Source organism: Sorex fumeus, unplaced genomic scaffold (genome assembly GCF_029834395.1).
Source record: "Sorex fumeus unplaced genomic scaffold, SorFum_2.1 ptg000063l, whole genome shotgun sequence".
Classification (NCBI taxonomy): Eukaryota; Metazoa; Chordata; class Mammalia; order Eulipotyphla; family Soricidae; genus Sorex; species Sorex fumeus.
Genome location: NW_026606120.1, coordinates 26,259,475 through 26,272,352, shown reverse-complemented (window position 1 = coordinate 26,272,352; position 12,878 = coordinate 26,259,475). Strand labels below are relative to the sequence as shown.

Here is a 12,878-nt window from a genome sequence, read left to right as displayed (position 1 = left end):
ATGAGAAGAGGATGATGAAAAGAGTCCAGAAGCCTCATTAGGTATTACTCACCTATGGGACCTCTCTGATAAGAATTCAGATATGAAGTAATGAAGATGTTTAATGAATTCAAAGAAACAGTGAGACAGTTATCCAATAAAATAAGGAGGACATGACAGAAACAATGGATCGGAAAATCGAGAAATTACAGGAAGAAATGAGAGCAGAAATTGGAAAGTTATGCACAGAGGTGTCACGAATAAAGGACTCGGTAGATGATATAAAAAACTCAGTGTGTGCCCTCAACAGTAGAATGGCTACAGCTGAAGACAGAATCAGTGAGCTTGAAAATCAGCTGCACGAAGCTTATAAACAAACAAACAAAAAAATAGCAACAGACCTCAAAATAGCTCTAGAGCAAATCAGAGTCCTAGGGGATGATTCCAAGAGGAACAACATTAGAATCATTGGAGTACCAAGGATCAGGGAAACAATCCCAATAAAAAGCAACGGTTAAACAAATCATTGCTGAAAAATTCCCAGAGCTGGGCAATGCAGCCATTCAGATTCAAGGAGCCCAAAGGGTGCCAGCTATAAGAGACCCTAAAAATAACACTCTAAGACATAGCATAGAATGGTGGATGCTGCTGATAGAGATACAATACTGCAAGCAGAAAGGTCAAAGAAGTAGATCACATACAAAGGAACACCTCTTAGATTCACAGCAGACCTATCAGAGAAAACCTTCCAAATCCAAAGGAAGTGGTGGGATATAGTGAAAAAACTCACTGAATTGAGAGCTTCACCAAGAATACTCTATCCGGCTAATCTCTCACTCAAACACAAAAGGAACGGTACACTATTTTCTAGATAAACAGCAGCTCAGAAACTTCATAGACTCAAAACCAAACCTAAAAGAAGGGATAAAGGGGCTACTATAAGACAAGACAAACCCTACAAGCACAACAGACCCTTACAGAAAGATGACACAAAGCCCCATAAAATAATTTCTCTCAATGTTAACAATCTAAATTCACCAATTAAGAGACACAGAGTGGCAAAATGGATTCAGAGACAGAACCCAACATTCTGCTGCCTACAAGAAACTCATCTGAATAGTCAGAGCAAACACAGACTCAAAGTTAAAGGATGAAAACAATCCTGCAAGAAAACAGCTCCCTCAAAAAAGCTGAGGTGGCCATACTACTATCCAAGGACATACATTTCAGGTTGAAAAAGATTAGAAGAGACAGGAAAGGCCATTTTCTATTCATCAAGGAATACTTACAACAGGAAGAAATCACACTCTTAAATGTATTCGCACCTAATGAGGGAACAGCTAAATATTTAAAACAACTGCTAACAATTTTAAGGAGGACATTGCTAGCAAGACAATAGTAGCCACTGGAGACTTCAACATCACATTATCACCTCTGGATCAACAAGAACAAAACTCAGCAAGAAAAAAATTGGCTTTGAAGGAATAGAATAGAGAGGACTTATAGACCTAACAGAGCTTTACAGCCCAAAAAGAAAGAATACACATTCTTCTCCAGGGAACACGGAACATTTTCCAAAATTGACCACGTGCTAGGCCACAAAACATACCTCAATAGAATCAGGAAGACAGAAATAGTATCAACAATTTTTTCAAACCATGATGCACTGAACATAGAAGCGAATCACACACAGACATGGAGAACCAAATCAAATACCTGGAAATTAAACAACTCAATGTAGAACAATGAGGAAGGAAGTTAAGGATGAATTAAAAGGTACCTGGAAACATGAGAATGAAGACATGAGCTACCAGAACCTATGGGACACAGCTAAAGCCATGTTAAGGGGAAAATTTATGGCTCTGCAAGCATTTCTCAGGAAGGAAGAAAGGGCCCACATACACAACTTGACTTCACAGCTCAAGATCTTAGAAAAGGACCAAAAAAGAAGCCCAAACCAGGCAGAAGGAAAGAGATCAGAAAACTTGGAGCAGAAATCAACAATATGGAAACACAAAAAAACAATCCAAAAGATCAATGAAACCAAGAGCTGGTTCTATGAGAAAATAAACAAGATAGATAAACCATTAGCAAGACTCACAAAGAAAGAAAGAGAGAAAGGGAGAGAGAGAGGGAGAGAGAGAACCCCAATAAACCGAATCAGAAATGAGAAGGAGGATATCACAACAGAAACCAAAGAAATTCAAAAGATCATCAGAGATTACGTTGAAAGTCAGTATACCACAAAATAAGAGAACCTAGAAGTGGATAAATTTCTGGATTCTTATAATCTCCCAAGGCTGAATCAAGAAGATCTAGAATACCTGAATAGTCCTATTAACATCAAGGAAATTGAAACTGTAATCAAAATTCTTCCAAAAAACAAAAGCTTAGGTGCAGATGGATTCACTAGCGAATTTTTCCAAACATTTAAAGAGGACCTATTGCCAGTTCTTCTCAGGCTTTTCCAAGAAATTTAAGAAACAGAAACTCTCCCAAACAGTTTCTATGAAGCCCATGTCTCTCTAATACCAAAAAGAAAAAAGACATCACAAGAAAAAAAGAAAAGAAAAGAAAAGAAAAGAAAAGGCCGTTATCCCTGATGAACACAGATGCGAAGATTCTCATGAAAATACTAGCAAATAGAATTCAAAAACTCATCAAAAAGATCATTAATCATGACTAAGTGGGATTCATCCCAGGGATTCAAGGATGGTTTAACATTCAGAAATCAATCAACATAATCCATCATATCAACAAAAGAAAAGACAAAAACCAAATGATTGTATCAATAGATGCAGAGAAAGCATTTGACAAGATCCAGCATCCGTTTATGATGAAAACCCTAACCAAAATTGGGATAGAAGCCATAGTTAAAGCCATCTACCACAAGCTTATGGCAAGCATCATAGTCAATGAGGAAAAACTAAGAGGTTTCCATCTAAGATTAGGGACGAGACAAGGGTGCCCACTCTCTCCACTGCTGTTCAATATAGTACTGGAAGTACTTGCAATAGTGGTCAGGCAAGAAAAAGTTATTAAGGGAATTCAGGTAGGAAAGGAAGAAATAAAGCTCTCACTATTCGCAGATGATACTATATTATACTTAGAGAACCCTAAACCTCTACCAAGAAACACCTAGAAACAATAGACTTGTATAGTAAAATTGCAGGCTATAAAATCAATACCCAAAAGTCCATGGCTTTCCTATATGCAAATAGTGAGAGAGAAGAAAGTGACATGAAAAATACAATCCCGTTTACAATTATTCCCCAGAAAATCAAGTACCTAGGAATTAGCTTAACTAATGATGTAAAAGACCTGTACAAAGAAAACTACAAAAGGCTACTTCAGAAATAAAAGAGTACATAGGAAATGGAAAAATATTCCCAGCTCATGGATCAGGAGAATTAACATGGTCGAAATGGCAATACTCCCCAAAGCATTGTGCAAATTCAATGAGATCCTTATAAGGATACCCATGACATACTTCAAAGAAAAGGAGCAATTCATATGAAACAATAGCTAAAGCAATTCTTGGGAAAAAGAAAATGGGAGGAATCAACCTCCCCAACTTCAAACTCTACTACAAAGCAGTAATGGTACTGGAACAAAGGCAGAGCTGCAGACCAATGGAACAGGGTTGAATATACTGACATCTCCCCCCAAATTTATGATCATCTAATCTTTGATCCCTCTCGGAGAGCCCGGCAAGCTACCGAGAGTATTCGATATGCCAGACACAGTAACAACAAAGTCTCCAATGGAGACGTTACTGGGCCCGCTCGAGCAAATCGACGATCAACGGGAGGGCCTTTAATCTTTGATAAGGGAGCAAGAAATGTGAAGTAGAGCGAGGAAAGCATTTTAACAAATTGTTCCGACAAAACTGAATGGCTACATGCAAAACAATGGGCTCAGATCTCTACCTAAGACTATGTGAAAAAAGTAAGATCAAAATGAATTAAAGACCTCAACATCAGACTGGAATCCATTAGGTACATTGAAGACTAGGGTAGCAAAACCCTCCACGATATCAAAGCTAACGGTATCTTCAAAGATGACACGCCACTGGCCAAGCAAGTGAAAACATAGATAGACAAATGGGACTATCTTAAACTAAGAAGCTTCTGCACCTCAAAAGAAACAGTGACCAAACTACAAAGACAGTCCACAGAATGGGAAAGGATATTCGCCCCATACCCATCTGACAAGGGGTTGCTATCAAGGATATACAAAGTACTCGTTGAACTCCACAAGAAAAAAACATCCAACCGAATCAAAAAATGGGGTGATGAAGTGAACCGAAACTTTCTCAAAGAAGAAATCTGAATAGCAAAAAGGCACATGATAACACGCTGTACACCACTTATCATCAGGAAGATGCAGATCAAAACACAAATGAGATACCGTCTCATACCACAGAGGCTGGTCCAGATCAAAAGAACAAAAGCAACTGGTGTTGGCGCTGATGTGGCGAGAAAGGGACCCTCCTTCACTGCTGGTGGGAATGCTGACTGGTTCAGCTCTTTGGAAAATAATATGGACGATTCTCAAAAAAGTAGAAATTGAGCTCCCATTTGATCCAGCAATACCACTCCTGGGAATATATCCCAGAGAGGCAAAAAAAGTATAGTCGAAATAACATCTGCAATTGTTTGTTCATTGCAGCACTCTTTACAATAGCCAGAATCTGGAAAAAAACCCTGAGTGCCTGAGAACAGATGACTGGTTAAAGGAACTTTGCTACATTTACACAATGGAGTACTATGTAGCTGTTAGAAAAGAGGAAGTCATGAAATTTACATACAAGTGGTACTACTTGGAAAGTATCATGTTAAGCCAGATGACTCAGAAAGAAAGGAATAGACATGGAAAGATTGCATTCATCTGGGGAACATAAAGTAACGAAATGGGAGACTAACACCCAAGAATGGCCGAGATTAGTACCAGGAATTTTACTCCATGGCTTGGAGGCCAACCACACATGCTAGGGGAAAAGGCAGCTCAGATAGAGAAGGGAACACCAAATAAAGGTGTTGGGAGCATCCTCCCAGGAGGGCAGAAGCATGCTGAAAGTAGACTATAGGCCAAACATGATTATCACTCAATGCCTCTCTTGCAAACCACAGGACCCAAAAGGAGAGAGAGAGAGAGAGAGAGAGAGAGAGAGAGAGAGAGAGAGAGAGAGAGAGAGAGAGAGAGAGAGAGAGAGAGAGAACAAAAGGGAATTCCACAGAGGCAGGGTGGAATGGGGGAGATGGGGGGTGTGTGGGATGGATACTGGGATCCATGTTGGTGGGAAAAGGGCACTGGTGGAGGGATGGGTATTTGATCATTGTATAATTAAAACCCAAGCACAAAAATGTGTATGTCTGCGACTGTACCTCATGAAGTCTCACTATTAAAAATTAAAAAAAAATAAGCAAAGTGCTGGAATATTGTGATTTCCTGATACAACACCCATTCACACAGGGCCCCCGAAAAGGTTTTGGCTTCACAGCCACCACTGACATCCTGGAAGGCCCTGGGGCAGCGCCACTTGGGTCTACACTGGTGATCACCCCATAAAAGCAGTGACATGGGAGAGTGATACGGAAACTGTGTTGTTCTGACTCATTCCCTCTGGCAGCTGTGTGGAGTATCAGTGAGGTAAACAGAGGTCAAGATCAGTTATGGGGTTCCAGCAACATCTAGACCAGAGATGTGGGCATGGAGGTGGCTTATGGATCTACATTTGATATTGAAGCAGTGAGATTTGTTGATGCATTATATGACTTTTGTGAGAGTAAAAAAAAGAAAATATGACTATTAGTCTAAGGAGCTACAGGAAGAATGGCGTGACCATACACATAACTAGTAGAGTAAGATTGTTGGGTAAATATTTTTTTCTTTATTTTTTGGCATATTGTGTTAAAATATGCTGCCACTCTTCAGTTCCATGAATCTCGAAATAGCAATTCTCTTTAGATACTACATTAAAAACTCATAATACATGGGTCCAAAAAAAAAGCAAGAAGAAACATCACCTGCACTTCTATATTTATTGCAGCACTACTTACAATATTTACAATAGCTAGAGTTTGGAAACAACTTGAGTGTATAAGAAGATGTGACTAGATAAACTATAGTACATCTACATAACTAGTGCTACACAGGAAAAATGAAATCATGAAATTTTCCTATAAATAGATAGAAATGGAGAGTATCATGTGGAGTGGAATGAGTCAGAAGGAGAGGGACGATATAGAATTACTGCATTCATTTCTGGGATACAAAAAAAATAGTATGAAACTAATATTCAAGGCCATGGAAAACTGGAGCCAGGAGGACTGGTGAATTATTGGAAATCTCCACAAGTGTGTGGGAGGTGAAGGGTAGTCAAGATAGAGGTGGGCCTAGTATGACAACAATAGTTGGAAATGACCACTCTGGAAAAGAACTGAGAGTTAAGAGGAGGTAAAGAAATATACATCATAACATTTTAGTAACTATATTGCAAAATATAATGGCCAAAATAAGAGAAGAGAAAGAGAGGGAGAGAGGGAGAGGGAGAGGGAGAGAGATGGGAGAGAGAGAGAGAGACAAAGAGAGGTACCTGCCATAGAGGCAGACTGGAGTGAAGGGGAGTGGGGGGCAGTGATGAGAGGGAAACTGGGGATACTGATGCTGGGAAATGTGCACTGGTGTAAGCATGGGTGTTGGAACATTGTGTGACTGAAACCCAATCATGAACAGCTTTGTAATTCTCAATCTCGTGGTGATTCAATTAAAGTATTAAAAACATAAAATAATTTAAAACACTCATCCAGTAGAATTGTAATGTTTTTATTTACAAGTAAGATAGTAAAACTTCATTTATGAGTGCTAATTGCATAGCGTTAGAATCCATGTACCCAAATTCCTCCTAGAGCACTGACATGTATTTTCAGGAGACAGGACAATTCCTTTATGTCACTTACTGTCCCCCTGGCAAAGCAGAGGCCCCAATATAAAGCTTGCTTCAGAGTGTCGTTGGCCTGTGTTTGTTGTCACTATCTGAGTGACAGGCAGATGCTCCTTATGGGAAAGGATGACTGTATCACTGGGCCTAGAAAACAAAGACAGCCACAAAACATTATTCTGAGCAACACACATCCACATAATAGTCTTTCATCACAGTTCAAGAGTTATCAAGCTAAATTTGTCCTTACCCAGCAGTGAGAAAAGAAAATGATTCATTTAAACATTGACAAAGATAGCAAAATATTTATTGGGGCCATCTGAAGATCAGAGATCATGTTTATTGACAACACAACAGTAAAGAAAGCAGACAGGTCCACAACTATAGTAAAGGGACAGACGTAACATTTTTAATGCCACTGAGCAGCTCACTGCTCTAGGTTAGCCACTGTGTAAATTGTTATATGTAGAATTTTTATGCGAGTGACAGCAATCAGTCTTCATAAATTAAAAAAGCAAATAAACAATAACATTCAGGTGGTAAGCTTTATGTTTGGAATTCTCAAAACTTCAAAGGTATTTAAGAAACTCCTACTATAGTTGTCAGCATTTCCTTATTTGTTAATGAAATGAACTTAAAAAACAAATTACTGTCCAACACCAAGGCAAAAGGTGTGATGTGGTGGACTCTTAAAATGATTAAAGAGACTCACTGTGTGTGTGTGTGTGTGTGTGTGTGTGTGGGTGCAAAAGTGGCGTGTCAATTATTGTCACAATATGCTCTCTTGACAGTTATGAAGAATCTTCTGTATATGGGACATGTATAGAAATCATCACTTGTGGCCCCAGGAAACAGTTTATATTATAACAACAATGATGCTTCAGTACAAAAATAATGTTTTAGGAAGCATAATTCTATGGTTCCATCAAACAAAGAAAACAAAATGTAGGTGATAAGCTTGCTTTGTCACCTTTATAGAGAAAGTAAGAACACTTATAAACTCTAAATTTTTTATTTGTTGCATTTTAGTTGGAGGTTATGCCCAGCTGTGTTCAGGGATTTCTCCTGACTCTGTGCACAGAAATCTTTCCTGGCAGCACTCAAGAGGCCATATGGGGTAATAAAGATCAAACCCAAACTGACTGCACAGCGAGCATTTTACCTACTATGCTATTTCTTTGGTCCCAAAACTGTTGACTATTATACTGTGTACCTCAATTACATATGTGTATCTGATTTTTTAATAAATAATAACTTGTCCCACTTATCCTTATGATGCTTTGTGACAAACCTAGTAAGTTTTAATTTTTAAGATTACCAAATGACCACTCCTAGCTAGGGAAGCTGAAACATTTTCAACTGCAATTCCATAGGTTAAAAAAAAATACTTCGAATGGCTCAACTTAATAAGATTTGCAGAAAATCAAGAATAATACTTAGTCAAATTCTGCTTAGGTTCCAAAATATTTCCTTGAAGTAAAAAATTAAAACATTTGTTTTAGAGTTTTAGCCAAGAGACCATCAGTGCTCATGGTAAGACAATACATACGCATACATATGTGAATGAAACATCTTGAATGTTAAAAAAAAATGCTTTGATTCTAGCTGTTTTTAAAACTCAGATAAAATTAAGTAACCGTTTTATCTGCCTAATCCCTGTATTTACCACGCACTGGCAGAAATCATCCCAAGCATATAATACCTGGTTTGGTCAGGAAGAGTGGTCAACAATCTAGAGTGCAAGCTTGGTTTATGGGGAGATCTGTCTGGAAATTAACTTTGCTAAAATAAGCTGAAATTAGTTTTAGTGTTTGATATCAGTAATGCTACAAATGAGGGCTGGAGCGATAGCACAATGGGTAGGGCTTTTGCCTTGCACGCGGCTGACCCAGGTTTAATCCCCAGCATCCCATATGGCCCCCTGAGAACAGCCAGGAGTAATTCCTGAGTGCAGAGCCAGGAGTAACCCCTGTGCACTGCTGAGTTTGACCCAAAGAGAAAAAAAAAGAGTATCATAGAAGGAGAATATGGCCAGAAGGGAACCATAGTTCAGAAAGAACTGAAAAACACTGAAGTATACTAGAAGAAAAATAATTATATTATAACTTCTGTCACTGTCACTGTCCTCCTGTTGTTCATTGATTTGCTCGAGTGGGCCGGGTAACGTCTCCATCATGAGACTTGTTGTTACTGTGTTTGGCATATCGAATACATCACGGGTAGCTTGCCAGGCTCTGCCGTGCGGGCGAGATACTCTCGGTAGTTTGCCAGGCTCTCCGAGAGGGGCGGAGGAATCGAACTCGGGTCGACCATGTTGGCTGTGTGCAAGGCAAACCCCCTACCCGCTGTGCTATCACTCCAGCCCATTACATAACTTATTTGTTGAGTATTTTTGGTTTTAAATAACATTTTAAATGCTCTATTTCTCAAAGCAGTACAAAACTACACTTTCATTCTATTTTATAGACAATACATAAAGAGCCCTGAAAAATCTTAAGAAATCGTAATGCAGATAGTGTTTATTAGGCAATAACAATAGTCTTTTTCATGTTGTTGCTTACTGTAAGAATCAGGCAGATTCCCTTTATCTAAGGGAATTTTGAGAAATTCTAATTTAACAGTTCTTTATGGGCACACATCATTGTTGACTATACTCATTTTATGCAGGATTTATTAATTTCCACAGTTCCCACACCCATTAAAATTTGCCTAACTTATAATTAAATGCTTTCCTCTTACCTCTATTTTTTTGTCTGATTGTGTCATACTTGGTGTTACTTTGGGGTTACTTCTGACTCTACTATCAGAGATCAGGACTGGTGGTTCTTAGGGACTATAGATGGTGCAAGGGCTTAAACCTGGGCAGGCTACATGGAAGGCAAGTGACTTAAGCCCTGGACAATCTCTGGCCCCTTACCTCTCTATTTCCTCCCAAATTTGTAAATGTTACATATCAGATAATTTCTCACAATAATTTTAAACATTCAGTAAGAGAACTTCTAAACCTATGTCTATTTTGTGTTTGGTTCCTTTCCTCATGCACCAGGAATAATTCTTACTGCTTGCTGTATTTCGTAGACTGCTTTTTGAGGCATAGCAGAACTTTTGACTCCTTACTTGCATTGGGAAATTTACTGGGAGAAATATTGGGTCAACTTTCAAGTTTCACAGTGCTTGGAAGAAAATAATTGGTGAGATCATAATTACCATCTAGAATTACATAATTTGAAACTCAAATATAGGCTCTCCGTTGGGTTTTGTTCTGTTTTCTCACTAATAAAGAGACCATTAGTCAGCATTGTAACACATTCTCATATTTATTAGGTGGGATTCTTCTCTCACCTGGCTCCTATTATAGGATGTTTTTTAGCTATGCATTCTTCGTTTCTTGTCCATATACATTTTGGAACAATTTGTCAACATTCTAAACAACAACAAAAAAATGTTTGACATTCACTTGGAACTAAATTAAATCAATAAATTATTTAATGAAAAATTAACTTTTCCTTTAAGGGAATTATTGCAAAAATGTGGTGTAGATGCTCACGTAAGTTTTCAGAACTTTTATAATTTTTTTCAACATCTTGCATATTGTGGTGCTTTCATTCCTCTCAGTTAATTTAGAAGGAAGTTTCATAGTATTTATTTATGTTTCTTCATAGGAATACAGTTCAATATTCATGATCTGTTATTAACTTGCTTTGTTTTGTTAGCAAGCATATTGCCTATGCATAATGCAATTTTTATTCATTTCCAGTGTTCTGTGGTTTGAATGGACACATTTATTTTGATGTTTTTAACATTCATTTCTAGCACCATTACATTATAATTAGAGAAATTGCTCATATTATCATAATTAAAAATTTACTTAATGGCATCTTTGGAAAGTCACTTTATGAAAATTCACTATGCATACCTAAGATAATCGTGTATTCTGTTAAGCTTATGGGCTGAAAAAGTCAACTTTCTAATTTAATTTAATTTGTTTATTAATTTCAGTTGTTTTGGAGAACACATCTGAAGGTACTCAGGGTTTACTACTGACTCTGAACTCAGGATTGATTCTTAGCAGAGTTCAGAAGACTATATGTGGTACGTGAAATCAAATCCAGTAGGCCCCGTGAAAGCAAATTCCCTACTCACTGTATTATTCCTCTCAGTTGATATCTTAACTTTATTTATTTAGATTTAGAGTGGTGGTTGTGGGCTACAACCTCAGGGCTCAGGGATTTTCCAACTTGATTCTGTGCTCAGAAGTGAACCTTGGAAATCCGGAAACAATATGCTGTTCTGGTTTAGTTTCAAATCAGGTTTGGTCAAAATATACAAAAGAAAATTCTTAACCCCCTATTATCTCTCTGGCTCATTCATCTTGATAGTGTGTGTGTGTGTGTGTGTGTGTGTGTGTGTGTGTGTGTGTGTGTGTGTTTCTGGCCACACCTGACAGTGATCAGGACTAACTTCCAGTTCTGTGCTCAGGAATCACTCTTAGATATGCTTGGGGGATCAAATGCAGTGCCAGAGATCAAACCAAAACTGGCTTCATGCATTAAGTAAATTTTTTAATTATGATAGTTTTTGTAATATGATAAGTTTCTCTAATTATAATGCAATGGTGCTAGAAATGAATGTTAAAAACATAAAAACCTTAGTCTCTGATCTATCCCTCTGGGTCCCATTCTTCAAAATATTTTACATCTTTAGTAATTGGTGTCTGACTTTTTAATTACTAAATTGTTTATATCACGGTTGGCTTATAAATTTGTTTTGCGGTTTTATTATTTTCCATATATATTGTGAATCATTTATATTAAAAGCATTTTTATTATAAAGTTAGGATCATTAGTTCTTTATGGTAAAATTTTAAAGTTTCATATTATAGTGACAATAAGTTTTCCCACATTAAAATTTTCAAACTTTACTATCTTGATTTTGTATTTACTTATCAAATGGATTTTTGTACTTTTAATATTTCTGCATGAACAAAGAAGATATAGTTGTGTTTTATGCAATAAGCTATAGGTAGACTTAAATGAATAATTTGTCAAATTCACTGTGTATGATTACTGAAAGGTTAATTATTTTCTACTTATTTAAAAAAAAACACTCTATATTCTTTTGAATTAATAAAAATTTCAATAATTCATTAATTCTTTCTTCCTACATAGATTTGAAGAGCACATGTTTTATTTCTATTGTCAGATATTTCCTTTAAAATTTTGATGTATGTACCTGAAGAAATTCTTGATAACATATACGATCATGATCATCCTGTTGTTCGTCGATTGCCCCGAGCAGGCACCAGTAACATTTCCTTCTTCTTAGCCCTGAGATTCTAAAAAGTGCCACATTCAAGGCTCTTTCAGCCTGGCTGTCCTCGCCGGGGATAATATATACTAAAATATTAATTCTAAATTTCAGTATTTTCAGAGCCAGAGCACTTTGGGCATTCTCCTTGCACATTCAATCCACAGCATTCCACATAGTCCTCCAAGCACTGCCAGGAGTAATTCCTGAGTGCAAATCCAGGAGTAACCCCTGAGTATTGCTGGTGTTACCCAAAAAAGCAAAAAAAAAATACAACCACTATTTTCACTGTAAGCATTACTTTGTTTTTGTAAGTTATTATCATTAATAATTGGATTTCTTTGTTTCTTGCGTTTCAATTTCTCTTATGTAGTTATATGTTCTTTCTATATTATGCAACATGTCTGACATTTATCTTTTATATTGCACCCTCAAATCTTGTAAATTTCTTTCTTTGATGTAACTAGAAACCAATATTTCTCAAAGTAGGTGATGGTGAAGGGTTGGTGTTCATCTCAGATGCATCTTTGTTTGCTTAAAAAAGAGATTTCCAGGGGCATGGGAGTAATTTCTTAGTATACATAGATAAAATGTTTTAAATGTTAAAAATAATTTTAAAAAATTTAAGTTAAACAGTTTAATTTAAACG

The 12,878-nt window shown here is 37.2% G+C and overlaps 1 pseudogene; it reads right to left on the bottom strand.

Moving 5' to 3' along the window:
• The window catches only part of LOC130034970 (contactin-associated protein-like 3), a 170,144-nt pseudogene that overhangs the window by 41,185 nt on the left and 116,081 nt on the right, over window positions 1-12,878 (bottom strand).